General features: G+C 50.9%; 1 long non-coding RNA gene across 4 annotated transcripts; it reads left to right on the top strand.

The window, feature by feature from the left end:
- LOC114227437 (uncharacterized) lies at positions 1-26,365 on the top strand. 4 transcript variants are annotated; one of them, XR_008557253.1, is made up of 4 exons: positions 1-905; positions 1,952-2,058; positions 3,814-3,974; positions 4,102-5,325. It is a non-coding gene; the product is annotated as an uncharacterized LOC114227437 (long non-coding RNA). The 4 variants fall into 4 exon arrangements; XR_008557254.1 differs by lacking the exons at positions 3,814-3,974; positions 4,102-5,325 and adding an exon at positions 26,235-26,365; XR_008557252.1 differs by having other exon boundaries at positions 3,814-5,325.

The raw sequence follows: 26,365 nt of genomic DNA, 5'->3' as shown, positions 1-26,365 counted from the left end.
GGGACTGCGGCCCTTTGGAGGCCGTGCGCCCGAGGCCGCCGCCGGCCCTAGGGGTGCCGTGGGCCCTCCGTGCCCGTTCTTCGGTCTGTCGTTGGGCTGTGTTTTACCGGAAGGGCCTGTGTGGGTTGGGAAGGGTTGCCGAGAACCATGTTGCTAAGAACCAAACACTCGTGATTCTGGGAGGCGGTTGTTGGTGGTGTGACACCTCTCAGAGCCACGGGGCGGAAACGCGGCCTCGCCAGATGCCAGCCCAAAGCTGCATTTCCGGTCCGGGGGCGCGGTCAGCTCCGCCTGCAGACCTGTCTTTCTGCCCCCCTGACCTCGCCCCCACGGGAACTCTGTAGCCTTCTTATTTCTGGTGCAGACGGTTGCCAGGCCTCCCTCTCCCCCTGCAGTGCGGCTCTCCACCTTCTCTGAAGCCGGAGGAGCAAAACACTCCGTAGACATCACAGAAGGATCCCATTTCCACCGCAGTCCCACGCGGAGCTCGGTGCCAGGCCGGGCCTTCCCTGGATTCTGGCTGTCCATCACAGGCGGGCGGCATTACTTCTGAGTCTCAGGGTTCTTCAGTGTCTTCTGGTGGCAAACTGGTTTTGAGCTTCTTTGGTGAAAGTTACTGAATAAATACCAAGTGTGATTTCGAAATACCGAAAATCTTGGTCGGACTTAAACAGATAAGCAACAAGGACCCTTAAAGCCATCACTCCCTGTGGAATGGGAGCTTAGCTAGAAAGGAAAGTCTGTTAATGAGTTGTGTTTCCTCCTCAGCATCACAGATATCACCTTTGGTAGCAGAGCCCTTCATGACGGCCGCCTAGGTTTTCTGAGCTCACAGCCTGGAAGATCATTGGCAGTTGCATGGAGAAAGAACATTACTTAGTCACTATTGAACATGAACAACATCAGTACGGATTGCCATTTATTAAGTATTTTTAATGTGCCAAGCATTGTAAATGCTTAAGAGGTGTTTCATTTAATCCTTACAAAATCTCTGATACTATTATTATACCCATTTTACAGAAAAGGAAATTAAGGCTCAGAGAGATGGAATAACTTTATGTTTGTATGAGGCAGTGCCAGGATTCATAATCCAAGGTTGTCTGACTCTGACATTTGTGCCCTTAACTACTAAGCTCTGTAGAGTTTCTTTTCTCCTGTCTTACGTAATTGGAAATTCAGCCTTAGCCTGGAACAAAAGGAGGTGAGATCAGTCAGTAAGTGGTATATATCTCCAGCAGCTGGCTTTTAAAAAAGATTGCTACTAAGGGAAAGTAATGGTGCCAGGGTCTTCACAGTCTCCGCTTGCCCTGAACAACAGGCCGTATTAAGCCTGCGGGACAAAGCCTTTGGAGAGATTTTTTTTTTTTTAAATATATTTTATTGATTTTTTACAGAGAGGAAGGGAGAGGGATAGAGAGCTAGAAACATCGATGAGAGAGAAACATCGACCAGCTGCCTCCTGCACACCCCCCACCGGGGATGTGCCCGCAACCAAGTTACATGCCCTTGACCGCAATCGAACTTGGGACCTTTCAGTCCGCAGGCCGACGCTCTAAAAATTTTCAACTGTGTCAAATTTTTTTTTTTATATTTTATTGATTTTTTTACAGAGAGGAAGAGAGAGGGATAGAGAGTTAGAAACATCGATGAGAGAGAAACATCGATCAGCTGCCTCCTGCACACCCCCCCATCGGGGATGTGCCCGCAACCAAGGTACATGCCCTTGACCGGAATTGAACCTGGGACCCTTGAGTCCGCAGGCCGACGCTCTATCCACTGAGCCAAACCAGCCAGGGCTCTGGAGAGATTTTTGCTGCTGCTGTGCTCGTTGATATGGAGACTGGACTGTATACAAAGTGGCCTCACATCATCCCCTAGGTTGGTTAGGAACCAGGAAGCAAACTGGTCATAAGAATGACTTTCCAACATTTTTCTACCCTTTCCCGCACAGAGCTACCAGAACTATTTGATGACGGTTCCAAATGCATGTACAGTAGACACTGCAGCGGGGATGGCCGGAGCCAGGCAGGCCTGGGTGCAGTCTGCATTGAATGCTGTGTGAGTTTCCAAACTCTGCTGAACCTCATTTTCTTTATATGTAACCTACTTTGCTGTAAGGATTACGTGAGATTCATGAAGTTCCTGGATTAGTTTGTGGTGTATATAAATATTTAAAAACGTTAGTTCTCTTTTTTTGCCCCTTCTGAATGTTTAAGGAAAGCATGTAGCTGTGATGACTGTACCTTTATTGTTCCTTTTATAGAGCCACATACTGGACTGAATTTCAGAAAGATAGTAATTTACATTAAGATCGTTTATTACCATTTATAACTTTAAATGTCTTTATTGACACTTCAGCAACATCATTTCCAAATACCAGCTTCAGCTTTAGTTATGTCTGTCATGCATTTAACAAATAGTTACTGAAAATATATTAGGTATAGTACATAGGCTATTCTTTAATTGAACTTTCTGAAGACATTTCAGCAAAATAGCCCAGTTCACAAGGAGGCATTAGAGAAATAAACTGTACTTTTAAGGTAATAATAACCTGTTTTTTCTCACTGGTCCCAAGCTCTAACTCTGGCCATAACTTTTTTTAAAAAATATGTTTTTATTGACTTCAGAGAGAGGAAGGGAGAGATAGAAACGTCATTGATGAGAATCATTGATCAGCTGCCTCCTGTACAACCCTCACTGGGGATCAAGCCCGAAATCCGGGCATGTGCCCTGACAGGAAATCAAATTGTGACCTCCTGGTTCATAGGTAAACGCTCAGCCATTGAGCCACACCGTATTACAAAAATGAAAACTGCGAGAAATGAATCTTTCCTTCCACCAGCCTTGGAATTGGGAAGGTATCAGCCTGGAGCTGCCTCCATTTGAGAAGGGTGTGTTCCAGAGTGAGGCCAAAACAGGGAGAAGCAGAGAGATGGGAGACCGAGTGGCATCATTGAGCCCCTAGATCCAGCTTTACCTGAAGCTGATAAGCTGAATTTTTCCGTTTTTTAAGTCAGTAGATTTCCTGTCCATTTAAGCCTCTTGGGATTGTATCTTTTGTCTCTTGCAACTCAAAAGTTCTGACCAAAACAGAGGTCCTGTTACTCTGGCCTTGAACCACCTCTGCAGTCCTGTCTGCCTTGCTTTGGACACAGGGAACGGCCATCCCCCCAAACACCCCATGTGCCCTGTGCCTCCTGCTGGGCTCTGCCAGGGAGGGACTCACTTTTTCCCTTTGCACTTGCTCCACTCTCAAAGGTTCAATTCGAATGCCAGTTCCTCCATAAAATCTTCCCCAGCTCCTCCCCGGGAGAAAAGAGAAAAAATGAAAACTTTGCAAGTCACTACACATCCAGACATATTTTAAGTAAAATGAGTTTCCAGAAACTTGCAAAATATTAAGTTTACCTAAATGGTTACCATTTAAGTGGAGCTATTTTTTCCTAATCCAAAAGTGAAGTAGTAAATAGATGAGGCTCTCTGCTGGCAACTGCTTGGGAGTTTATAATTCAGAATGCCACAGTCACTAAGGGGGTGCATCTATATATATAAAAGGCTAATATGCTAAGTGTCCCTCTGCCCTTCCGAACCGTTGCTATGACGCGCACAGACCACCAGGGGGCAGATGCTCAACGCAGGAGCTGCTGAGCTGCAGTGACTTGGCAGTGGCGGTTCTCGGGTGACGCACCCCAAAACCAGAGAGGAGGGAGCAGCACGATTCCACGTTCAGCCATGGGTTATGTTGTTCCTGGGGCACTGTCAGCCCCGAATCTGGTTTACTGCACACTTGCATTTGTGTTTCACACCCTGTAGGACAGCAACTTTGCAGAGTGCCCTCTCGCACTCCGGGACCCCTCGGGGATGTCAGAGAGCTGGTTTTGGCCCGAGCCCCACAGGCCAGGTCGAGAGACTCCACCTGCCAGAGGGACCCCGCTCACTCCACAGACGCCTTTTGAGCCACGGCGCCATCCCAGGTGCAGCCGGCCAGGGAGGGATCTCAGGAGGTTGGCTCCAGGGCGTGTCCGGCCCGTCTCGCCCAGTCCCACCCCACTGACCACCTTCTAATTAATTTCCTTTCAATGTGCACGAATCCGTCACCAGTTCTATCATAAACACCCTAGGCAAGACAAAGGCTGGGTGTTTGTGCCAAAAGAAATGCACACCGTGGAATGAACACCCGACAGTCATTTCAGAGGTGCGTCTGAGCTAGGGAAGCCCTGGATACTGATTCTTCAAGAATGGCTGCATCCAAAGACTGCAACTCCAAATCCATAGGAATGGAATACGGAGATGTTCCCTGCCATTAGCTGTGTCTTGCATTACGGAATCTTAGTTATTTCCTTGACGGTAAAGCTAAGGAATTACATCACATTGGGTGGATCTGGGCAGGATGGTTCATGATAGTAGAATCTTTAGCAGGAATCCTAAAAATGCGGGAAATGCAAGATAACCTCTTCTGTGGCTAAAATCAGCAATTATTATGGACATACATATAGTTTTTGGTTCCAAGGTCACTTCAAAGGACAGAGGTCAGTGACTGACATATTGTGGTGTTGTCGTGGGACTTTTGGCTAAAGGGAGATAGAGAGCTAGGTATATACATACAAAAATGCATGCATACATGAAAGATGGGGCAGCTTCACCAGCTGAAAGGAAAGCCTGTTAGGCCCTGGCCGGCGTGGCTCGGTTGGGTATCGTCCTGTGCACTGAAAGGTTGGCGGTTCGATTCCCAGTCAGGGCACATGCCCAGGTTGCTGGCTCGATCCCTGGTAGGGGGCATGCAGGAGGCAACCAATAATGTTTCACTCTTTCCCATCAATGTTTCTCTCCCTCTTTCTTCGTCTCTTAAATAAAAAATAAAAGAAAAGCCTGTTAGGAAGGAACTGGTTCACACAAAGAGGAATAGGTGGTCGAGATGGGTAGACCTTAAACCTCTGGCGGTTGTCTAGAGGTTTCCCAGGCATTGTCCAAGGACGAGAAGCTTCCCAGGGGGAGCCAGTGGCATTCATCCTAGACCGGCCACATGGCAACTCCTGGCCAGTAGAAGTGTTCCCATCAGAGGAATTATTCAAGTAAGGTATTTCAATCTAGGTATTCAGGACTGAAATTTCTGGTGATAAGGTGAACAATTGAAATTGAAAACAATCTCACTACAAAACACCTAAAAATGCTGGATAAAATATATCAAACTTATCTTTAAATGCATATAGAAACTCAGTAACCTCGCATTGGGGAATATAGATTATTGGCATTTGGGGATTTTAGGAAGTCCTTTATATCTGTAAATAAAGTTTGTCAGTGAAAAGTGAAAGACAAATCAGAATTTTTTTAAAAAGACTATACATTTATTTTTATTACAATGAATATTCTAGAAATTTCAGTCTGCTCTAGGAAAGTACTTGCAAAGATCAAAGCCAAGTTCGAACAGGAAATTCTCGGGAGTAATAGTTCCCTATGGAAGGCATCTGGCAGTAGTTCTCCAGAGGTTTGTAATCCCCTCTTCTCTCTCTGGCAAACTTCTCAGCCCTGGAGAAACAGCCCCTTAGGCCCTTCAAGCTGCTCTAACAAAACACCACAGAGTGGGGGACCATAAACAACAGAAATTTACTTCTCCTGGTTCTGGAGGCTAGAATCCAAGGTCAAGGCCAGCTCAGTTGCATTGTGGTAAGAGCTCTCTCTGGTTCCAAGCTGGCCCCTTCCCACTGTGTCCTCACATGGTGGACGGGGCGAACTGTATGTCCTCCTCCTTCCCGGCACACCTGGAGAGCCCCACACCTATGGCCTGCTTATCATCTCAGGGGGTTTTATTTCAACATAGAATCTTAGGGGGACACACATTCAGACCCTAGCACAGCCCAGATGTCACCTTCACGAGGTCTTCACCTCTCAGAGGTCGTCGGCCATTCCTCCTGTGCTCCCGGGGCACGGAGCGCGCTGTTCCTGCTCTGCTCTGCCTCCATCACCTTCAATTGAACAGCACGTTCCTTGTGGGTCGCCTTCAATGGCCCGGAAACAGCCAGAGGCAGGAGGACATCTTGCTCATCTCCCAGCACCCTTGAACTGTACCTGGCATATGCTGATACTCAGTTGTTTCAGTTAATAATAACATGAACAGGATTCTGTTTACTGACTGCCTGCCCTCTGCCAGGTCATTTGCTAAATAAGCTAATGAATGCACCTGCTAGAATGCATACATGCCCCCAGGAGAGGGTGGGGACCTGGGAGGCCTCCTCCCTCCAGTAAGAGAGTGAGATGACTTAATTGTCATCTTGGACTGAGATTTGGGATGAGGAAGTCCAGGCTGGTGGACTTGGACCATCCAGAGGTCACTGTGGAGCTTCCCTGAGTGTGGGTGGGGGAGGGGACAGGTGGGGCTCTCAGGAAGATGGGGCAGGGAGAGCAGGCCATAGGTGTGGGGCTCTCCCGGTGTGCCGGGAAGGAGGGGGACACACAGCTCAGCGAGGACGGGTGGCCTGTGTCTCTTCACCTCTGAAACTGGGGACCATTTTTGCATGTTGGCCACATCCTTGAAAGAGCAGAGGAGGGCCTGGACTGAAAGTGGCCACGTAAAAGCTTTATCGTTTCACATACAAACCTCTGTGAGGAAAACAGAGAGTGCGGCCAACTGGCCTGAAGACTGTTTGCCCTGCCCTGTTAAGAAAAGGGGAGGAGAAGAAAAATAGGATTAGAAATGCCAGAGACTGTGGAAAATAAACCACTGCTGTTTAGCTTCTGCCCATTTCATCAACATTCACGGTTGCTCTTCCAGAGGGCTGGCCTCGCCGGAGCTTGGCATCGCCTGACACCTTCCCTGATCTCTCGGTTTATCTCTCCGGGGGAAATGTTTGGGGAAGTGAACTGCTCGCCCTCCGCTGAGAGGACCTGGTACTAAGCACAGCCCCTGGCTGCCCTGGGTGGAGGCATTCGGGGCGTGGGGTGTAGCAGGCCCTGGAGGACCTTAGGGCCCCGAGAAGAGATTCCTGAAAGAAATGACACTTTCATTTTTTAAAAGTACATATTTTTATTGATTTCAGAGAGGAAGGGAGAGGGAGGGGTAGAAACATCAATGATGAGAGAGAATCATTGATTGCCTCCTGCACGTGCCCTACTGGGGATTGAGCCCACACCCCCAGGCATGTGCCCCGCCTGGGAATAGAACAGTGACCTCCTGGTTCATAGGTCAATGCTCAACCACTGAGCCACACCCACAAGACAACATTTTGCTTTTGCTTTTTTTTTTTTTTGACACTTAGATTTTTTAAATGCAAAGAGAATCCAGCCCCACTCTGGCATTCCCCCTGGGGCTGCCCCCTCTGGCCTCGCCCCTGCATTCTTGGTGGCGCTGCAGCCAGTGGCTCCTCGGGGCTGGCTCTGCCATTTCAGAGCCGGTTCATGAAAGACGGTGGGAATCGGTGGCCTCCGAGGCTGCTGCCCTCCCTGCCCGGCCGTGGGCCTTCTCCAGAGCTGCCACTGCACTCAGACAGCTCTCGCTCGTTTTAACCACCTGAACATGTGCACCAGCCCCGAGAGAAAAGTTATATATGGCCTCTTGTCACTTCCTGTGGGCAGGGCGGGGCCCACTGGGACTGCTGTGCAGCAGGGGCTGTGACTCACCAGAGCAGAGCGAGGGCCTGGGCAGGGAGGGGCTGGTGTGTGTGGTCTGGGAATGCAGGTGTGGGCTGCACCTTCAGGAGTGTTTGCTGATCAAGAGAGTTGGGGGAAGGCAAACCTGTTACATAAAGCACAGTGTGTGGTGTGTGTGTGTGTATATGTGTGTGGTGGTGTATGGGGTGTGTATGTGTGGTGTGCATATGTGTGTAGTATGTGTGTGTGTGTAGGGGTGTGGTATGTATATGTGTGTGTGGCAGTGTATATGTATGGGGTGTGTATGTGTGGTGTGTGTGTGTGGTGTGTATATAGGTGTGTGTATGTGCATCGTGTGTGTGGGGGGGTGTATGTGTATTGTGTGTATATGTGTGTGTGTGTGGTGGTTATGTGTGTGTGTGGCAGTGTATATGTGTGGTGTATGTGTATGTGTGTATGTGTGTGTGTGTGTGGTGGTTATGTGTGTGTGTGGCAGTGTATATGTGTGGTGTATGTGTATGGTGTGTATGTGTGTGTGTGTGTGTGTGTGTGTGTGGTGGTTATGTGTGTGTGGCAGTGTATATGTGTGGTGTATGTGTATGGTGTGTATATGTGTGGGTGTGTATGTGTATGGTGTGTGTGTGTACATGGTGTGTGTTTGTGTGGCATATGACCGCCCCCACCCTCTCCCCTTGGAGGAGAGGGCAGGGTTCTGGCAGCCTCTGGCAGGGCCGCAGTGCCAGAATGTTCCGTCTGGGGTGAGAGTCAGCGTGTCTCCTTGGGCGCAGCCTGAGGCTTGCCCTTGATGGGAATGCACCTCCTCTGGGCAGTGCAGTTGGCGTCAGAGTGCCCTGCCTGGCCCCCCACGAAGGCCAGTCCCAGGCTTTCAGGGTGCGGGTCTGGAGGGGTGACCCCAGGGAGGCCACTCCACACCACAGCCCAGCCCAGCTCAAGGACAAGGAAGCTCAGGCTGAGCCAGCACTTGCATTCACTCACCTTTGCAAGACCCTGAGCCTCAATGCAAGTGAGCCATAAGCCCAGGCCAGCCCGGAACAGGCAGGAGAGTGCAGAGGGGGGAGGTGGCAGCTGGCGTGCCAGGACTCCCCTTCTCTATGCAGAGGTGGTGTCGGAGGATCGGGACAGGAGCTTGGACTAGCCTGTCTGGGTTCAGCTTAGTTCTGCAGAGCCTGAGGCAAGTTACTCGACCTCCCTCCTGGTGCCTCCGTTTCTTCCTCTTTAAAATGGACCATGATAACATCCAGCTCATGGGATTGTGAGGATTAAAGGGATTAATTCCTGTGAAGAGCCTAGAGTGGTGGCAGCATGCAGTCAGCACTCAGTAATAATCATAGTCTCTGGGAATTTATTCTCTGGGAATAAGAATCAGTGTCCAAAAGGGTGTCAGAACCATCTTTTTTTTTTTTTTGCACCTTAACTCTGAACCTAAGAGTCAGAGTCGTCCAAAGATTCTCCTAGCTGTCTAGGGGAACGGAGAGCCAGCACGCGCCACTTCCTGTGGTCAGAGGTGCGTGCCGAGACTGCGCTGCGGTAGCGAAGCCCTAGCTCTGCTTCAGGAGAGGAACTCACCCGAGGAGAAAATGTTCCACCTGTGGGCGGGCTCTCAGCCTCCGCGCTTTCCCGTGTTTAGAATTAACTTTATGGTTTCTTAAAATTCAAAGAATATCGGCAGCTGCAACTATACCCAAGAGTTTTCGATTGATATTTCTACGCGAAGCATGATTTTATGCAGGAAGGACAGGTCTCTAAGCACATTTAGATGTCTCTCTCTTTTTACAGTAGGCATAATACCAACCACCACGTCACTATTTTCAGAGCCTGACTTGAATGTACGTAAAATTCATGTAACTGGAAGATGCATGTTAATCTTTGTGCATCCATTCACTCGTCCACTCAACAAGCACTTACTAAGCATCTACTACATGCCAGGTTCTGTGTTAGATGCTACTGAGGCTGGAAGGATGCAGGAGATCAGGCCCTGACTTGGGGAGTCTATAGCCACTACACAGCACGCACACACATACTGGGAGAGAATCAATAAAAGAAAAACAAACACAGAAGATACCATGATATGTTCCCGTCAGGATTAGCTAATTAGCTTGAAATTATAGAACCAAATCTTATTTCTTTTTTTAAAAATATATTTTTATTGATTTCAGAGAGGAAGGGAGAGGAAGAGAGAGAGAAAAAAATCAATGATGAGAGAGAATCATTGATTGGCTGCATCCTGCACACCCCCTATTGGGGATCCAGCCCACAACCCTGGGCATGTGCCCTTGACTGGAATTGAACCCGGGACCCTTTGGTCCACAGGCCGACGCTCTATCCACTGAGCCAAACCAGCTAGGGCTCTTATAGCCTTTCTGAATGTAGACATGTTGTTTTCTGTTGAGGAGCTCAGAGGCCCATTCACGAGTCACCTGGGGGTGTTTAGAGGCTCGGAGAGATCCGCAGGTATACAAACCACATCCGACAAGCCACACAGTGGGAATCAGCTGAGAGAAGGAAGGAACTTGTCTCCTCAGACAAATGCTTTCTCAGGTTACAATGGAAAGCAAACACAAGAATTCAAAAATAGAACCACATTCCCTTTCATAACCACTGCTTACGATTATAGCCCGGATTAGTGTGAACGCCTCGTGTGCTTCTTGTACCACGAACATGCACTGCTTTCACCGACAAAAGGGCACTCTAGTCCTTTAGAGGAAAGGGATTGTTGTCACAAGCAACCTGCTGCCTAGCAACAAAACAGCAATGCCTCACACCTTTCTCCCCGTCAGGGAGACACAGCCTCACCCTGGCCGGCTCACTCCTCCTGACTTACAAATGCAGGGTTCTTTTAACAGGGTCTGTGGTTGGAAGAACGGCGTTTCCGGCTCTAGTTTAAAACATGAGTCATTATGAAGTCCTGTCAATTGCTAGGAATTTAGTCATGTGGTCAGAGCCTGTGAAAAAGCCAGGACATAAGACCAGAGGACGGCCGGGCTGTTCCTTTTTTTTTTTTTTTTGTAACTGTACTGGAGGTTTCTCAGAAGTGCTGCTCTTTTGCCCCTTAGCCAGGGGACCACGGTGGTCCCTCCTCCGGCTTTCACGCTCAGTGCGGAATGGAATCACACAACACAGCGTCCGACTCTACCTCCATCGGGGCAAACCCCAGTCCGTTTCAATGCCTCATTCATGCCCTTGCCCAGTGTTCCGTCAAAAGGAGCAATTCCTGTCCCTTTCGCATGTTGTGGGTAACAGAACCATGGGGCACGATGTTTGGAAGTGCGTTGCTAACCAACAATGTATAGAACAGAGTGTATTCAGCGATATGACTCACAGATAAATGACTTCACCCTCGGACCTCACGCTGGGTGCGCCCTTGCTGTGGGTTGACTCAGTGCTTAACCCTTGCAGGTCTGGGGAAACTCCTCTCGCCTCCTGCGTCCTCAGCGTCAGCGTTTCTGAGCGGTGGCCAGGGTCGCCGTGGAGGGGCATGGTTAGGGAGGGTGGCCCGGCACGGTTGCCTAGTCTCAGAGCAGGGCTAGCTGTTTGCCCATGCGCGCTCCGCTCCGCTATCAACAGGGGCACTGATTGTGGGGAAATGCAAATTGCAGCAATTTGGCAATTGGATGTAAAAGCAGGCATAGCACAGCCCTGGCAGTGTGGGCAGTTCACATTCAAGGAAAGGTCCAACACTCCACAAGATTAAGCCTGTCATTCCCTCCCCTGGATTACCTTTCCCAAGCAGACATTACAGTGTGTTTTTCTTGTCAGCATTCTGAGGTCCTCACCCCTCCCGCTCGCCGAGGGCCGGGACGGTGGGGGAGTTCTGTCCTGTCAGCCCTGCTCTGCGGCCGGTCCGGTCCGGTCCGGGAAAGGCTTGTCCACGTCCTCTCATGCGAATACACGGGGACCCCCGTGGCACCACCTTCAGCTGCAGTCATGAAGGACACGTTCCCCGGGTCCTTTGTGACTTGATGATTTGTCCATTTCTCTGATTCTTCTTTTCTTTCCGTCCACTTGTGGTAATAGCAAAGGCCCAAGTATTTAATCTGGGCTCTGAAATGTGGGCCTAATTTCATTACTGCTAATGGAGGGCTGGTGATTTCTGCAAGAATGAAGAAGAATTTGTAGTCACAAACTGGCCCAAGATGAAAGAAGGTGTGTTGTTTTTTTTTTTTAAAGACATTATTTTTAGATTCACAGAAAAATGGAAGTGAAAGTACAGAGATTTCCCATATACCTCTGTTCCTACATGTGCACACCCTCCCCCACTATCAACACCCCCACCAGCTGGTACATTTGTTACACATGATGACCACACACTGACACCTCGTCATCACCCAAAGTCCATAGTTCACAGCAGGGTCACTGGGTGGTGAGCGTTCTGTGGACAAGTGTATACTGACACGTGCCCATCATTGCAGTGCCATCCGAGTCATTTTATGGCCCTAAAAACCCTGTGCCCCACCTGTCCATCTCTCCCCGCCCAGCCCCGGGACCCCCTGGTCCTGTCACTGCTCCCGTTCTGCCTGTTCCAGAAGGTCATCGAGTGGAATCGCAGTGTGCAGCCTCTTCAGATGGGCTTCTTTCACTTCATCGCGCGCACCTGCGTTTCCTCTGCCTTTTCGTGGCGTGGTAGCTCATTTCTTTTTAGCGATGAATGATGCTCCATTGTCTAGATACGCCAGTTTGTTCATTCGCCTATTGAAGGACATCTGGTTGCTTCCAAGTTTGAACAAAGCTGCTGTAAATGTCCATGTGCAGGATTTTGTGTGGACATAACTCTTCAGCTCCTTTAGGTAAACACCTGGGATCACAGTGGCTGATGGTGTGGTGAGAATGATCAGGTTTGTAAGAAATCACCAAACCGTCTTCCAAAGTGACTTTTCCACCAGCGATGAGTGAGAATCCTGTTCCACATCCTTGCCAGCATTTGGTGTTGTCAGTGTTTTGGATTTGGGCCATTCTCGCAGGCATTCATTTTAATTTGCATTTCCCGGATGACCTGGGATGTGGAGTATCTTTTCCCATCTTACTGGCCACCTGCGTATCTTCTCTGGTGAGGTGTCTGCTACGGTTCGGCTCATTTTTAACCAGGTGGTTTGTTTTCATGTTGAGGGGAATAGTTGTAAGGAGTAAGTTCATCTCTTCATCATCTAAACGCCCAGGTGTGTCCGCTGTGCCTCTAGACCGCAGGATGCATCGAAGCTCCGCCTCCTAGAATGGTCCTCAGGCCCGTGCAGAGGCCCGGAGCTGAGGGCACCGCCCGGAGCCCTGCCTCTGTGCCCTCTCCCCTGGGTGACCTCAGCGAGTACTTCACAGCTCTCAGGCTCAGTTTTCTTCCCATAAAAATTCAGATCATAACAGTCCTTGCGTCTAGATCAAATTGTACAGGTTCAATGACATAACATTGATGATGCTCTCAGCACAGAGCCCGTCACAAGGTGCGAGCTCAGGGAACGTTACCCTTTATTAATAAGAAGTGAACCGTGGTGTGGCGCTATCAGGTGAACCTGGGCTTTTAGAATAGGAGTGGTGACCGGTTTGGTTTGTGTATTGTTTTGCTAGGAATGCCGTAACGAAACACCGCAGCCCGGGCTTCCGTAGCAGATTCTGTTCTCACCGTGACGGAGAGCGGGAGTCTGAGATCGAGCTTCCGCAGGCTCGGTTTCTTCTGAGGCCTCTCTCCGGGGCTTGCTGTGTCTTCCTTCAGGAGCCTATGTACACATCTCTATATATCCTGTTCTTATAAGGCCTCCAGTCCTGTGAACTTAGGGCCCACCACAATGGCCTACTGTGAATGTAATTACCTCTTTAAAGGCCTTACCTCCAAATACAGTCCCATTCTGGGGTTTAGGACTTCAACATATGAATTTGGGGGACCGGAGGGGGGAACACAATTTAAACGGGAGCCGTCTGGACCGTCTTATCTATTTTTGTTTGGCGTTTTCATGGCCATGAGCTGAGCTTTGAAGAGACCAGGAAGGGAATCCTCTCTGCCCAGCTCTGCCCACTCTGTGGCCCGCTCCCCAGGGCTTGGCGCCAGGACCTGGCACTGGGAGCTGGCACAACAGCAGCTGCCTTGTGAAATGGCATGCAGAGCTCACGGCCCCTGCGCTGTGGGTTGAATGTGTCCCCCCAAATTCAAATGTCAGAGTCCTAATGCCCAGGGCCTCAGAAGGCCACCCTGTTGGAGATGAGGCCTTTAGAAGGGTCGGCCTTCAGGTGAGGTCTAGGGTGAGCTCACACCCAGACGACTGTTGTCATCATGGGAAGGTGGACCAGAGACGCACACACAGGAAGAGATGCAGACTCATCCACAAGGCGAGAGGGACCCGGGGCAGGCCTCCCCTCAGCCTCAGGAGGAGCCGGCCTGCCGACACCGGGGCCTGGACGTTCCTTGGGGACCGTGAGGAAACAGTCTCTTGTCTAGCAGGGCCGCCCCGTGTTTCCTCATTCACTGAGGACGTCTCACCGGTTGCTAGGGTGAGCTGGAGATGCAAAAACGAGGATACACATTTCCTATCCTTTAGGCGGGGGGCGGGGTGAGGGGCACAATTACTTGAAATCATTTGGGTGCAGTGTGGCTGGTGTTCCATTTCCTTGTTTTTCTGGAAATACATTTTCAGCTTTTATTTTAAGTTGGTGGCAAAACACTGACTTCTGCCAAGAAGGAGTCATTCTCTGCAGAACGGGGGAGGGGGAGGGGGTCGGGGGGCTGTTGGGCCTCCCTCAAACCTCCTGCCTCCTGCCCCCTGGCCTACTCCCCGTCCATGTGGCCGCCCCAGCCCTGCCTTCGCGGAGCCCTGGGAGAGGAGAATCGGGGCGGCGTAGCTCAGTCCGCCCACCCGCCTGGCCTCCAGCAGCCCGGTGACTTCCCACTTTCCGAAGAGAAGTCCAGCTCCCCGCGGTGGCACACACCCTGGCCCGGGCCCCGGCGCCGGCCACGCCACACTGGCCTCCCGCCCGACCAGGGCCTCGGCTTGCGGTTCCTCCTGCCGGAGTCTCTCTTCCCTCCCTGCAACCCGGTCAGTCTGCCTCCCTCCCTTCACATGTTTATTCACCATTTCTGCTGGAGAGCTTTCCTCAAGGACCCAATCAGGGCCGATCTCCCTAAATCCACAGCACTAGCACCATGGACGTCTGTCTTCTTGTGAGAGGCCACATTTCTCACTTATGTGTGCCATTGTTTGATCCTTCCAAGCTCTCTGAAGCATGTCTGTGTCCTCACTAAAATACCCTCGGTGCCCGGCACACAGTCGGGGCTCAGGGACCACTGGTTGACAGAATCAGTGAATGAACCCGGGAGGGTCAGCGCTGACCGTTAGGCTTTCCAGTCTGGGAGGCAAGCTATACTGTTTGAAAATAGTAAAATATTGGTGAATATGGGCAATGTCAGCACAAATTTGAGTATCAGTGTGAAAACAAACTTTGCAAAGTTGTTATTGTTCAGTAACTCTTCTTACCTGTGAAAGTTAATTTCTTCCCCTCACATTTTTTGAATCTACTTCCTGGATATTTACCTAACAGTCTATTCACTACAAAAATCTCTTATACACAGTGAGAGGATTTTTAAGTAAGTCTGAATCTCACTTTTTAAAATTGACAAGTTACTAGATGTCATTGTTAGGCTAGGGATTTTCTAGGCCTTTCTAATTTAGTTTAAATTAATTGAATGAGTGTGAAGGCTGTAGGGCAAAGTTGTGCCTGCTCCATAATGTATCTACCCAGTGTTCATTGGCTTGTGCTGGGGGAGAGGGCTATGAGCCTGGAGGCCTGGCCCTGGTGGCTGCTGACCTACCACGGGGCACACAGATGTACACAGATGTCACCGCGCAGCCAGGTGAGGGCCTCCAGAGGAAGGTGCCAACGCTGTCACCTTCGCAGCAAATGGGAAGCCCCAGATTTGCACAGTGACCCCAACTCACCCCATTTCAATGGGTGTCACGATTGGAGGAGGAAATATACTGAATAGGACAAGACTGTCTGCCCGTTTAGCAAATCAAATAACGAGATATTCATCCGTCCTGACCTTTCAGGAAGAGCAAGCTGAGGTTGTCAGCTTCCATGGGAAAATCACTGCTGCTCCTGTCATCTCTTTGTCCCCGCCCCCTTCCTCCCGGGCCAGGCCTTTCCCCAGGGCTTAGTTATTGCTTCACCCTAAGGATGGTCTTTTGGCACTGAGCTCCCTAAGGGAGGGGAATTGATATTCCCGAAATTGCCAATCCCCTGACTTTTCGGCGATCCTCCTTGATTTCTGCTTTCTTAAAAAGACAACATAACGAATTTCCTGTTTAGATATTTAAGAATTTGGAGTGAATGGGGAAGCCAGAATCTTAAGATACAGATTCAGTCTTTCAATGAGGTTTGGGAAATATATCCCGCATCTACCCAAGCACCATGGGAATTGGGATAGGAAATAAAAATTTAACCCATTCATCGCAAGTGCTCTTTTAGCCGCAAGCATACGCTTTACGAGCTGCTTCTATTCTGACCCCATTGGGTAAAATTGCTCAGCTGAGTCAGAATGTCTTCTCAGGAACAGTTTTCAATCTGATATGTTTTTAATCTGTCAGGTCCAATGAAGTTCTGAGACTATGTGAAGCTCCTATAAAGTGTCTGCATTCATAATTGGCAGGAAGTAGAGTTTCTTTTTATGGGATTATTGAACAAAAGACGCCCCTTCCTGAGGGTAGAGGGGGCTGTGCAGGAGCCGTGTGAGCAGGAGCTGGGTGAGCAGGAGCCGTGTGTGCAGGAGCCGTGTGTGCAGGAGCCGTGTGTGCAGGAGCCGTGTGTGCAGGAGCCGTGTGAGCAGGAGCCATGTGTGCAGGAGCCGTGTGAGCAGGTAGGTGCCGTGTGTCCAGGAGCCGTGTGAGCAGGAGCCGTGTGTGCAGGAGCCGGGTATGCAGGTGCTGTTTGTTCAGGTGCCGTGTGAGCAGGTAGGTGCTGTGTGTGCAGGTGCCGTGTGTTCAGGTGCCGTGTGAGCAGGTAGGTGCCATGTGTGCAGGAGCCGTGTGTGCAGGAGCCGTGTGAGCAGGAGCCGTGTGAGCAGGAGCCGTGTGTGCAGGAGCCGTGTGTTCAGGAGCCGTGTGTGCAGGAGCCGTGTGAGCAGGAGCCGTGTGTTCAGGAGTCGTGTGTGCAGGAGCCGTGTGTGCAGGAGCCGTGTGTTCAGGAGCCGTGTGTGCAGGAGCCGTGTGTCCAGGAGCCGTGTGAGCAGGAGCCGTGTGTGCAGGAGCCGTGTGTCCAGGAGCTGTGTGTGCAGGTGCCGTGTGTGCAGGAGCCGTGTGTGCAGGTGCCGTGTGAGCAGGAGCCGTGTGTCCAGGAGCCGTGTGTGCAGGTGCCGTGTGAGCAGGAGCCGTGTGTCCAGGAGCTGTGTGAGCAGGAGCCGTGTGTGCAGGAGCCGTGTGAGCAGGTGCCTTGCTCGCTAGGTCACAGTTTCCTTGGACCCTAGCAGTGACCGCTTAGACGCTCACAGAGAGTTGTGTGATGAGCCAAAGGGTCATTCAGTCAGCCCCTCAGTCAGCCCCTCATTCAGCTAGCATTTGCGGAGTGCCCTTTGTGTGCCAGGCCCCGTTCTGGGCTGCGGGGAAGCACCAGAGAACCCAGCAGGCAGAGTGCTCTGCCTGCGCTCCTGGAATCCCACAGTCTAGCGAACGGAGCAGACCCTAACGTAAACAAACAGCATAGGCTCTCTGTCCCGTGGCTTAAGCGTGCGGAAGGGATTAAAGCCGAGGAAGGTGTCTGAGCTGATGAGACCCGGTGTTTAAATGGGGTGAACAGGAGGGCTCCCAGGAAGTGGCATTCAGTCGGAGACCGGGAGACACCAAGAAGAGGGTCCCATGCAGGGGCCAGGAGTGTGCCCCAGAGCTGAGGTGTAGAAACTTTTTCTTTTCTTTTTTTAAAAAATATTTTTATTGATTTCAGAGAGGAAGGGAGAGGGAGATAGAAACATCAATGATGAGAGAGAATCATTGATCGGCTGCCTCCTGCAGGCCCCCTACCTGGGGGATCGTGCTCGCAACCTGGGCCTGTGCCCTGACCGGGAATCGAACCGGTGACCTCTTGTTCCTGGGTTGACGCTCAGCCGCTGAGCCACGCCCGGCTGGGCTGCTTTTCTTTTTTTTAAAAGGAGCATCACCTTCTCAGTTCATTTCACGTGTCCTCAAACATTGCTTGGCTCGGAGCTGCTCAGTGATTACAGTTCTGAGAGCAGCTCCATGTGGATTGGTCACCCTGGAAGGATTTAACAATTCTTCTTTTCTACTAATTTATACATTCCAGCAGCTGATACGTATTTTGGGGGAGGGGAGGGAGTTGGGAGAAATTCAGGCCGATGAGAGGGAACAGAACTTTCTGGGTGGAACTTCTGGGGAAACTCTTTCAAAAGGGCCATATCACCTTTTGCCCTTCGCCCTTCCCTGACAGGATTCTAGAAGCTGAGCGTTTATCTTGCAATCACCTGGCAACCAGCGTGGGGGACAAAAGCCACATGCAAAGGATCGCTACTAGTAAACAGAGGCTGCGAGGAGCCTGATGGCCCAGCTGCCCGCACACACCTGAGCCATCCATCCACAGGCCCCTCGTGTGGGGCGGAAGCCTAGGTAACCGCGGTGCGCTGAGCCAGTCGGCCGGCGTCACGCTGCCTCAGCCAGTGAGATGCTGATGGTCCCTCTGCGACACGGATGCTTCTTCCCCATGTGAAGATGGACTTGGCTCTTAATAGGATGCGCGGGAGGGTTGTTGAAAGACGCAGCCCCTGAGTCAAAAATCATTGTTGCACTTCGCCGGGAAGGAAACTGGTTGGAAGAGAATCTCGTTCTTGCTCTTTCATCTCCACAAAGTCCAGGGACCAGTCACCCGTGTCGGGCAGGGGACCTGGGTCCTACAGCACTGGCAGGGACTCAGCTTCACTCACCGCTGAGAGGGACATGACCCAGGCCCAGCTCTCCCACGGCTGTTCAGGTCGCTGATGTGATTCCTGGGGCTGTACCTCTGCAGCACTTTGGTTAGGTTAATTCTTTATTTTTATGTTTTTATTGATTCCAGACAGAGGAAGGGAGAGGAAGAGAGGGATAGAAACATCAATAAGAGAGAATCATGGATTGGCTGCCTCCTGCACGCCCCACACTGGGGATCGAGCCTGCAACCCGGGCATGTGCCCTGACCGGGAATCGAACCGTGACCTCCTGTTTCATGTGTCAACGCTCAACCGCTGAGCCACACCGGCCGGGCTGTTAGGTTTTAGGTTTAATTCTTCAAGGTGCCTCTATACAGCTCTCCACGTGTGACATGGTTAGGGATTAAAGCCTGTTCTCACAAGTGTGAGAGATGAAAGATTTGCTGTAAATGCCAGCACTTTGAGAAAATTCTGGGTAATATTCTAGAAAAGTCTTGGAAATTTTAGATAATATCTAATCAATTCTCAATGAATTGTATTTCTTTTAAGTTTTCCTTCTGCTCAGTCACTGTCCGCTCAGAAAATCCAAACTAATTGAAATCCGAGCCCAGTTGTAGATTAGGAAGCTTGTTGCTAAGAAAAAAATAATAATCATGTGCATCACAAGGGATCTTAGGCTTTGGACCAGACACGCACGTAAGTAACACATGTGGAGGACATGCGATGGCCCGAGGTGCCATGCAAATTTAGGTCTATCTTTATCGTCAGTGTGACAGATGCTAGGTCTACAGTGCTTTTTAAAGGATTGGCTTATATTATCTTTCAAATACCCTAGCAATGGAAGTATTGGCAAAACAGGATTTTAAAAAATGAATAATGTATTTGTCTGAGCTTTCTTCTTTCAATAAAAGCACTGCTATGCATTCTAAATGTCCTCTCATAGAACCGATTGGATGTGATGCTTACACAGCATGGTTTAGGATTTAAAAGGGAGGTTACAGCCCTGCTCTGTGGCCCCGATGTCTCAGTGATGGGGTGATACCCACACCCACACCCAGGCTGAGATCAGTCACAATCACCTGCAGCTGCTCCATCTTACAGGCCTTGTGTTACTGTGGAGTCTTAGTCGTGAGTGACGGAAAACCCAATTCAAACAGCCGTAGGAAAGAAAGGGGACTTTCTTAGTTCACTTTACCTGAGAGACTCCGGGGGTGGCCACGCTGGACTCGGAGCCCCAACAATGTCATCTGGCCCCCACCTCTCTTTCCTCACTGGGTTGTACTTTCTTCTATTTTTACTTCATTTCAGCAGGGCCACGCCGACATCCTAAAAGGTGGAAGTCCATTTTTAAGCTCCCCAAGAGTTAAAAAAATAAAAGAAAATGAGACAGAATCAAGTCCCACTGGGGGAACTGAGAATCACTGTTAAAACCAGTCCCTGTGGATGAGAGATTTGCCTACTCATTGGCCATGTCCGGGTCAGACGCCTGAACTTAGAGCTGGGGTTTGAGTCAGCTCACCAACCACGTGGACCAGTGATGGGAACAAGTATTGGCTCTGTGCCTGGAAGAAGGGGAAAGAGTGTTGGGTAAAGTTAAGATATAACTGTTCTAGGCTCACATAGCACTTTGTCGCTACAACACCTTTCGTTGTACTGTTTTGTTATTTTTCTCTATTCCTTATTAAATTGTAAATGCCTTGAATTATGCTAAATCATGCCTTAATTTTCCGAGGAACACGATTGCTTGTGATGGCCACCTCTTCCCTCCCGACTCTGCTTTGGACAGTGACTAGTATTCAGCTGGCGCTCATCAAGTGACTTTTGAATGGATGGCTGGTATGATAGTGGCCAGAACTGCTGCAAGTTATTACTGCAAGTGACAGGGAGATGAGTGTTGGCCAAAGGCTTCCTACTTTCAGTTCATACTACTTCCTGGTTCTCTTTAAGGCAGACGGAGTATCCCAGTGTGATCTGAAATTATCTAACATTTGGAAGTTGCAGGGTTCCTTTATAGGCTTGTGGGCAGTTAACATCCCCCAAACATGGGTCAGAATTAAATACACCCATATTTGCACTTAATGACAAAACAAAAATAGACAAGAACAAGAAACACAACCATTAATACCAGGAAATAACATCACAGATTATTTTATTTTTTGCGGTTTTTTAAAACTGTGGTTAAAAAAATGCTGTAAAATTTACCATCATCGCCATTCTAAGAGCACAGCACGGTCGTTTAACTGTGCGGACACTGCTGTGCAACGGTCTCTGGAACTTTCCGTCTTGCAAAACTGGAACTGTGCTCATTGCACAGCAGCCCTCCTCGCCCCCCCCCCCCCCCCCCCCCCCCAGCAACCACACTTGTACTTTCTGTTTCTGATCTGACTAGGAGGCTCCTCAGATAAGAGGAATCACTTGCCTTGCTGTGACTGGTTGATTTCATTGGGGCTCACTGACGTCCTCCAGGCTCGTCCATGTTGTCGCACGTGGCCGGACCGCTTGCTTTCTTTTTTAGGCTGAATAATACTCCATTGCATGTAGGGGCCACGTTTCCTTTATCCATTGACGGACATTGATTTGCTTCCACGTCCTGGCGATTGGGAATAACGCTGCGCTAACACCAGCGTGCGAGTCTCTCTTCAGATCCTGCTTCCAGTTCTCTCGGGGGGCACGCTGGAGGGGGTGCTGAGGGCTGTGGTCCAGGTTCTGAGGAAGCACTGTCTTGTTTTCCAGAGCACAGCAGCATTTACACTCCCCCCGTTGTGACTGGGCTTCAGTGTCGCCACATCCTCGCCCACGCCTGTCGGGTGTTTTGTTTTGTTTTGTTGATAGAGGCCATTCCTAAGGAATGTGAGGCAGTATCACATTATGGTTTTGATTTGTTGGAAATGTATGGAAATGGTTTTCTGAAAGGAGTTGCCACGTTCACCTAAAATATCACTGTCGTGAATGCCGTGGGTGTGGGGACCTGCCAGCAGTACTGGCCTCTTCCCAGCTGCCATCCCAGCTCCAGGTGAAGTGTTAGGGACTTTTTATTGTAAATTAAATGCTCTCCAATAGGCTGTATATTTACCGTGTGGTTTATTGGTGAAATGATTGGTCAGCTTTTGCTAACAATTATCTAGGCTTCTGTGTGTGGAATTCAGCACTTTTACAAAATCCTGTTGAGACAATATAATCGCACGCCCTGTACTGCAGAGTGACACTTGCCTGAGTAAATGCAGAAGCAGTAAATTAGCCAGAATGGAAACAATGCAGTAAGCACTGCGGATTCAGATCCAGGCCATGCTAGTCCGAGCTTGCCTTCCTGCCTCCCAGGTCGCCTGCTCACTGCAGTTGGCTGTCCCCTCTCTTCACCAGGCCCGGTCTCTCCCCGTGAGAAAAAGGACGTCGGCGCTCTTACTGCCCCCACAGGGTGTGAGCTCTTTATTCTTTGACCTCCTCACCCCCGCACCCCCCGCAGTCCCTCTGGTTATCCGCGCACATCTGTTCTTGCCCTCCTGGCTCTGCTGGAAGATACACGTTGACTAGCAAAGCTGCTCGCTTTGTGCGGCGTCAGTGTTGATCCACACACGTTCCCTGACGCAGTGATGTCTGGCTCAGCCGTGTGGGTCCGGGTGCAATTCCATCAGGAACTTCTCTCCTGAAAATCCGCGTGTACTTTTGTGTATCTCCTGGAAACTTAAAGGCGCTGCTGGCGAGCTTCTCCGTGGAGGGACCGCTTTGTTCGAAGTCCAAGGAGGCCACGCAGGCCAGGCAGAGCTTGTTCGCAAGAAGAGGAAACCCCTGGAAGGAAGCACGTGGCGTGGGCGTGGGTGAGGCACGGGAAGCGATGCAGGTGTGATCCTGTGGCCGACGAGCCCTGGCTTAGACCTTCTCCGTTTCTCATAGTCATTGTTCGCTTCTTGTTGTAAAAATGAAAACCACCACAGAGCAAAGCTGTGGCCGTGCCTGGTACGTTCTCACGCGCTGCGGGAACGTGCCTCCAAGGACCAGCGGAGTGGCATCCACACTAACAGCTGGCACCTGAGCGTGTCCTTCCGGAGGAGGCCGCCGGGATCAGCCCCACGGGGCAGCGGAGGAACCTCGGTCACGAGGCCACCCGGCTCCTCCGGGAAGAGTTCTGTCTTGGACGCGGGGCTCTGGTGCCTCTCCTTCCCTGGCCCGCACCCGCCTCTTCTGGAGGAGAATCTGGACGGCACCGAACCAGGAGGGCCCAGAGCTCCACCGTGCTCGCTCTGGTTGCACTTCATTCCAGCTGAGTGTCCCATCAGAAGGACGCCTGTCTCCTCCGGCCCCTGTGTGCCCGGCCCGCTGCGCATGCACACCACACACACACACACACACACACACACAGACTCACTCACACACACACACAGACTCACACATACACACACACACACACACACAGACTCACTCACACACACACACAGACTCACAAATACACACACACACAAACACACACACACACACATTCACACACACACTCACACACACACACTCACACACACACACGCAGCCTAGAGAACAAGAACAGGGTGTGGAGTCCTTGTCTGCTCCAACTTCACATTCCCACAGAGCCAGCCAGGATTCCATGCTTTGTGGGGGCCCTGTGTGCGCATGCCAGAATCTCCCTCCGTCAGAGCAGGGATGGGCAGCTGCCACAGGCCACCTCAGCAATTCCCACGATGCCCGGGAACTGCAGGGTCTCGGGGCCCTTGGCCACGGCTTCCCTGCCCTGGGAAAGCTCAGCTCCGGTTCCGGGCCTGCCAGCCGGTAAATATTTATTAGAGGAAGTGGTGACTGCGTCTACTCATTGAGTACCTGCTCTGTTCCACACAGTTAATAATCATGGTTACAATTTCCTGGACACTCGCCTTTGTGGGAACTGACTCTCATTAATATCACAGTGACTCCAGGCGTGGTTATCTCACAGGTGAGACAAGGCAGGTGGCCTAGGATCTTACTCAGGAGGGTGAGTGACGAACCCGGGTCTGTTTCCCTGCAGAGCCACCGGCCATAGGCAAGGAGCTGGGGCCAGATACTCTCACACCAGGCGTGAGGGGTTGAACTGTGCCCCCCCACCCCCCCAAGATATGTTGAAGTCCTGGCCCCCAGTACCGCCAAATAAAACCTTATTTGGAAATGGGGTCGTTGCACGTGTAATTAGTTAAGGTAAAATAAGGTCAGATGGAAGCAACGTGACCCCTCAACCCAATATGGCTGGTGTTCTTACAAGAAGAGGAGAGAGAGAGAGAAGCGGCCATGTGATGACGAGGCAGAGACGAGTGATGTGGCCACAAGCCAAGGACTGCCCGAGGCTACAGGAGCTGGGAGAGACCGGGAAGCAGCCGACCCACAGGTTTCCCAGGGCGCACAGCCCTGCGACAGCTGCCTGGGCTCAGCCCCCGGCTCTGGGACAGTACATTTCTGTTGTTTTAAGCCACCAAGTTTATGACACGTAGTTACCGCAGCCCTGGGAACGCATGTAGCAGGCGGTGCAGCGTTTAATAGAGGCAGACAGGACGCCTCCCGGGAATCTGGCTGCTCCACAGGAAAACAGCCCGGGGAGACCTGGACGAGGAGTAAGGAAAGCCTGCAGCCTTTGCACCTAGTCCTACAGAGGGAGGAGGTGGGTGGGGGTGGGAAGGCACAATCCCGGCCCAGGGCAGGGGCGTCTGCCTGGCCTGGGAGAGCCCGACGCCCCTCGGGGTGAAGCCTGGTGGGGAGAGAGACCGGTGGGGTGACTCTGGGGCTTGGTAGCCCGTGGGGACCCGGGGCCTGCCGGGCGGCGGCCTGGGAATGCAAGCCAGGATTCTTGGACGACTCCCGAGTGATGGGTCTGGAGAAGGCCAGGCTGCTCCCCAGTTGTCTCCAGGCTGAGCGGCCCGGCAGAGTCCTGGCCTGTGTACCCGGGGCCCCTCTCGGACGGCCCAGCACGCTGCATTTGCTTTTCAGAGTTTACGCTAAAAACGTTCACCAACTTTACCTGCATGGAAAGGAAATACCTCCGAATTCTACAATAAAAATTTTAACTCTGTGAAGGACCCTTCAGGGTTAATGAGCAAACAGTGAGTGCGAGAGTAAGAGACAAGAGTTAAGATAAAATGTCCAAGTGGAACAGCTCAGCCTGTCCTGGCCGGAGCCCAGCAGGGATCTTGATGAGAGCCAGTGTTCATTATGGGGTTCCATGAAGGTCCGTGTTGAAAAATGGGCATCCCGAGGGGAAACTTGTCCTACTGGGTATGAAGATGGGCACAGAGCCCTGCAGTACGGTGCGGGGTGCGGGGGCGCGGACTGGGAGCAGCACAGACCTGCAGGCAGACCCGGCTGGCATGGCTCAGTGATTGAGCTTTGACCTATGAACCATGCCAGCCGGGCTCCCATTGACTTTTTTAAAATAAATAAATTAATTAATTTTTAATGTATTTTTATTGATTTCAGAGAGGAAGAGGGAGAGATTGAAACATCAATGATGAGAGAGAATTATTGATTGGCTGCCTCCCACACACCCCACACTGGGGATCAAGCCCCCAGCCTGGGCATATGCCCCTGACCGAAACTGAACCCGGGACCCTTCAGTCCGCAGTGCGATGCTCTATCCACTGGGCCATACCAGCCAGGCTCCCATTGACTTTTTAGTTTTCCCCTGGAGAGTGCCCCTCCCCCCCTCGTGGAATGCAGAAGGGAGGTTTCCGAATTCCCTCAGGGCCCATCCTCCCAGTGATTTGTAGTCATCTTTATGGGCAGGAAGTTCCCGTGTGGACCGGGGTCTGCCTGCAGGTCTGTGCTGCTCCCAGTCCGCGCCCCCGCACTCCGCACCGTACTGCAGGGCTCTGTGCCCATCTTCATACCCAGTAGGACAAGGTTCGATTCCTGGCCAGGGCACATGCCCGGGTTGCAGGCTTGAACCCAGTGTGGGGGGTGCAAGAGGCAGTCAATCAATGATTTTTCTCTCATCATTGATGTTTCTCTCTCTCTCTCCCCCTTCCTCTCTGAAATCATTAAAAATATATTTAAAAACTAAATAAATAAATGAAATATATATTTAAAAATAATTTAAAAATAAAAAGTCAATGGGAGAAAATGAAGGAGAATGATTTTCTGAAATAGGGGAAGAAAATACTTCTAAAATTGAATGTTAAGAACACAAAACTCTAAGGGGAAAAACCCCGAATAACTTTGAGTAGAAAGATCAAATTCAACAGCGTGGACAAAATTAGTTTAGCTAACAGAGAACATATTGGCAATGTCTAAAACTGATGGGATTAACAGCTAGGAAACTTGCAAACAGCAAGAAAACCCCAACAAAAATAGGCAAAGCAAAGGAATAATTTCCAAATAAGGAAACCCGAAGGCCAGCCGGCAGAGTGAGACACTCAGACATGTTCGAGATCAGAGGAATGCAGATTGGACAGTAATGAAGTGCTATGTACTCAGGGCCACCACTAAGCGCGGGGGGGGGGGGGGGGGGGGGGGGGGGGGGGGGGCCGGGGGGGGCGGCGATGGGCACCCCCATGCCGCCTGGGGGTGCGGTGCGGGGGCCATGCTGGTTCTTCCCCGTCGATATGTATGTATCTGAACTCTTCAGCGAGGTGACCAGACCCTCGGTTTGCCTGGGCAGCCTTGGTTACGCCTCTTGTCCTTCTGTGCTCTGAGTTGTCCTTGCTTGGATGATAAGTCACATGCAGCCTTCCCAGGATCCAACCAATTCACTCATGGCTGCTTGTCCCACTGAAATTCTCAGGCCCACGGGACGTGTATGCAGGATTCGTGGCATCTGTGGAGGCAATTTGAATGTCCAGCGTCGGAGGGAGGACAGCTGAGACGTGTGGATACAGACAAGAAGGCCTGCAGGTGCCGGGGCCGGGATTAGAT

The sequence above is a fragment of the Eptesicus fuscus genome, chromosome 10 (assembly GCF_027574615.1).
Source record: "Eptesicus fuscus isolate TK198812 chromosome 10, DD_ASM_mEF_20220401, whole genome shotgun sequence".
NCBI lineage: Eukaryota > Metazoa > Chordata > Mammalia > Chiroptera > Vespertilionidae > Eptesicus > Eptesicus fuscus.
This window is presented reverse-complemented; position numbering and strand designations above follow the sequence as displayed.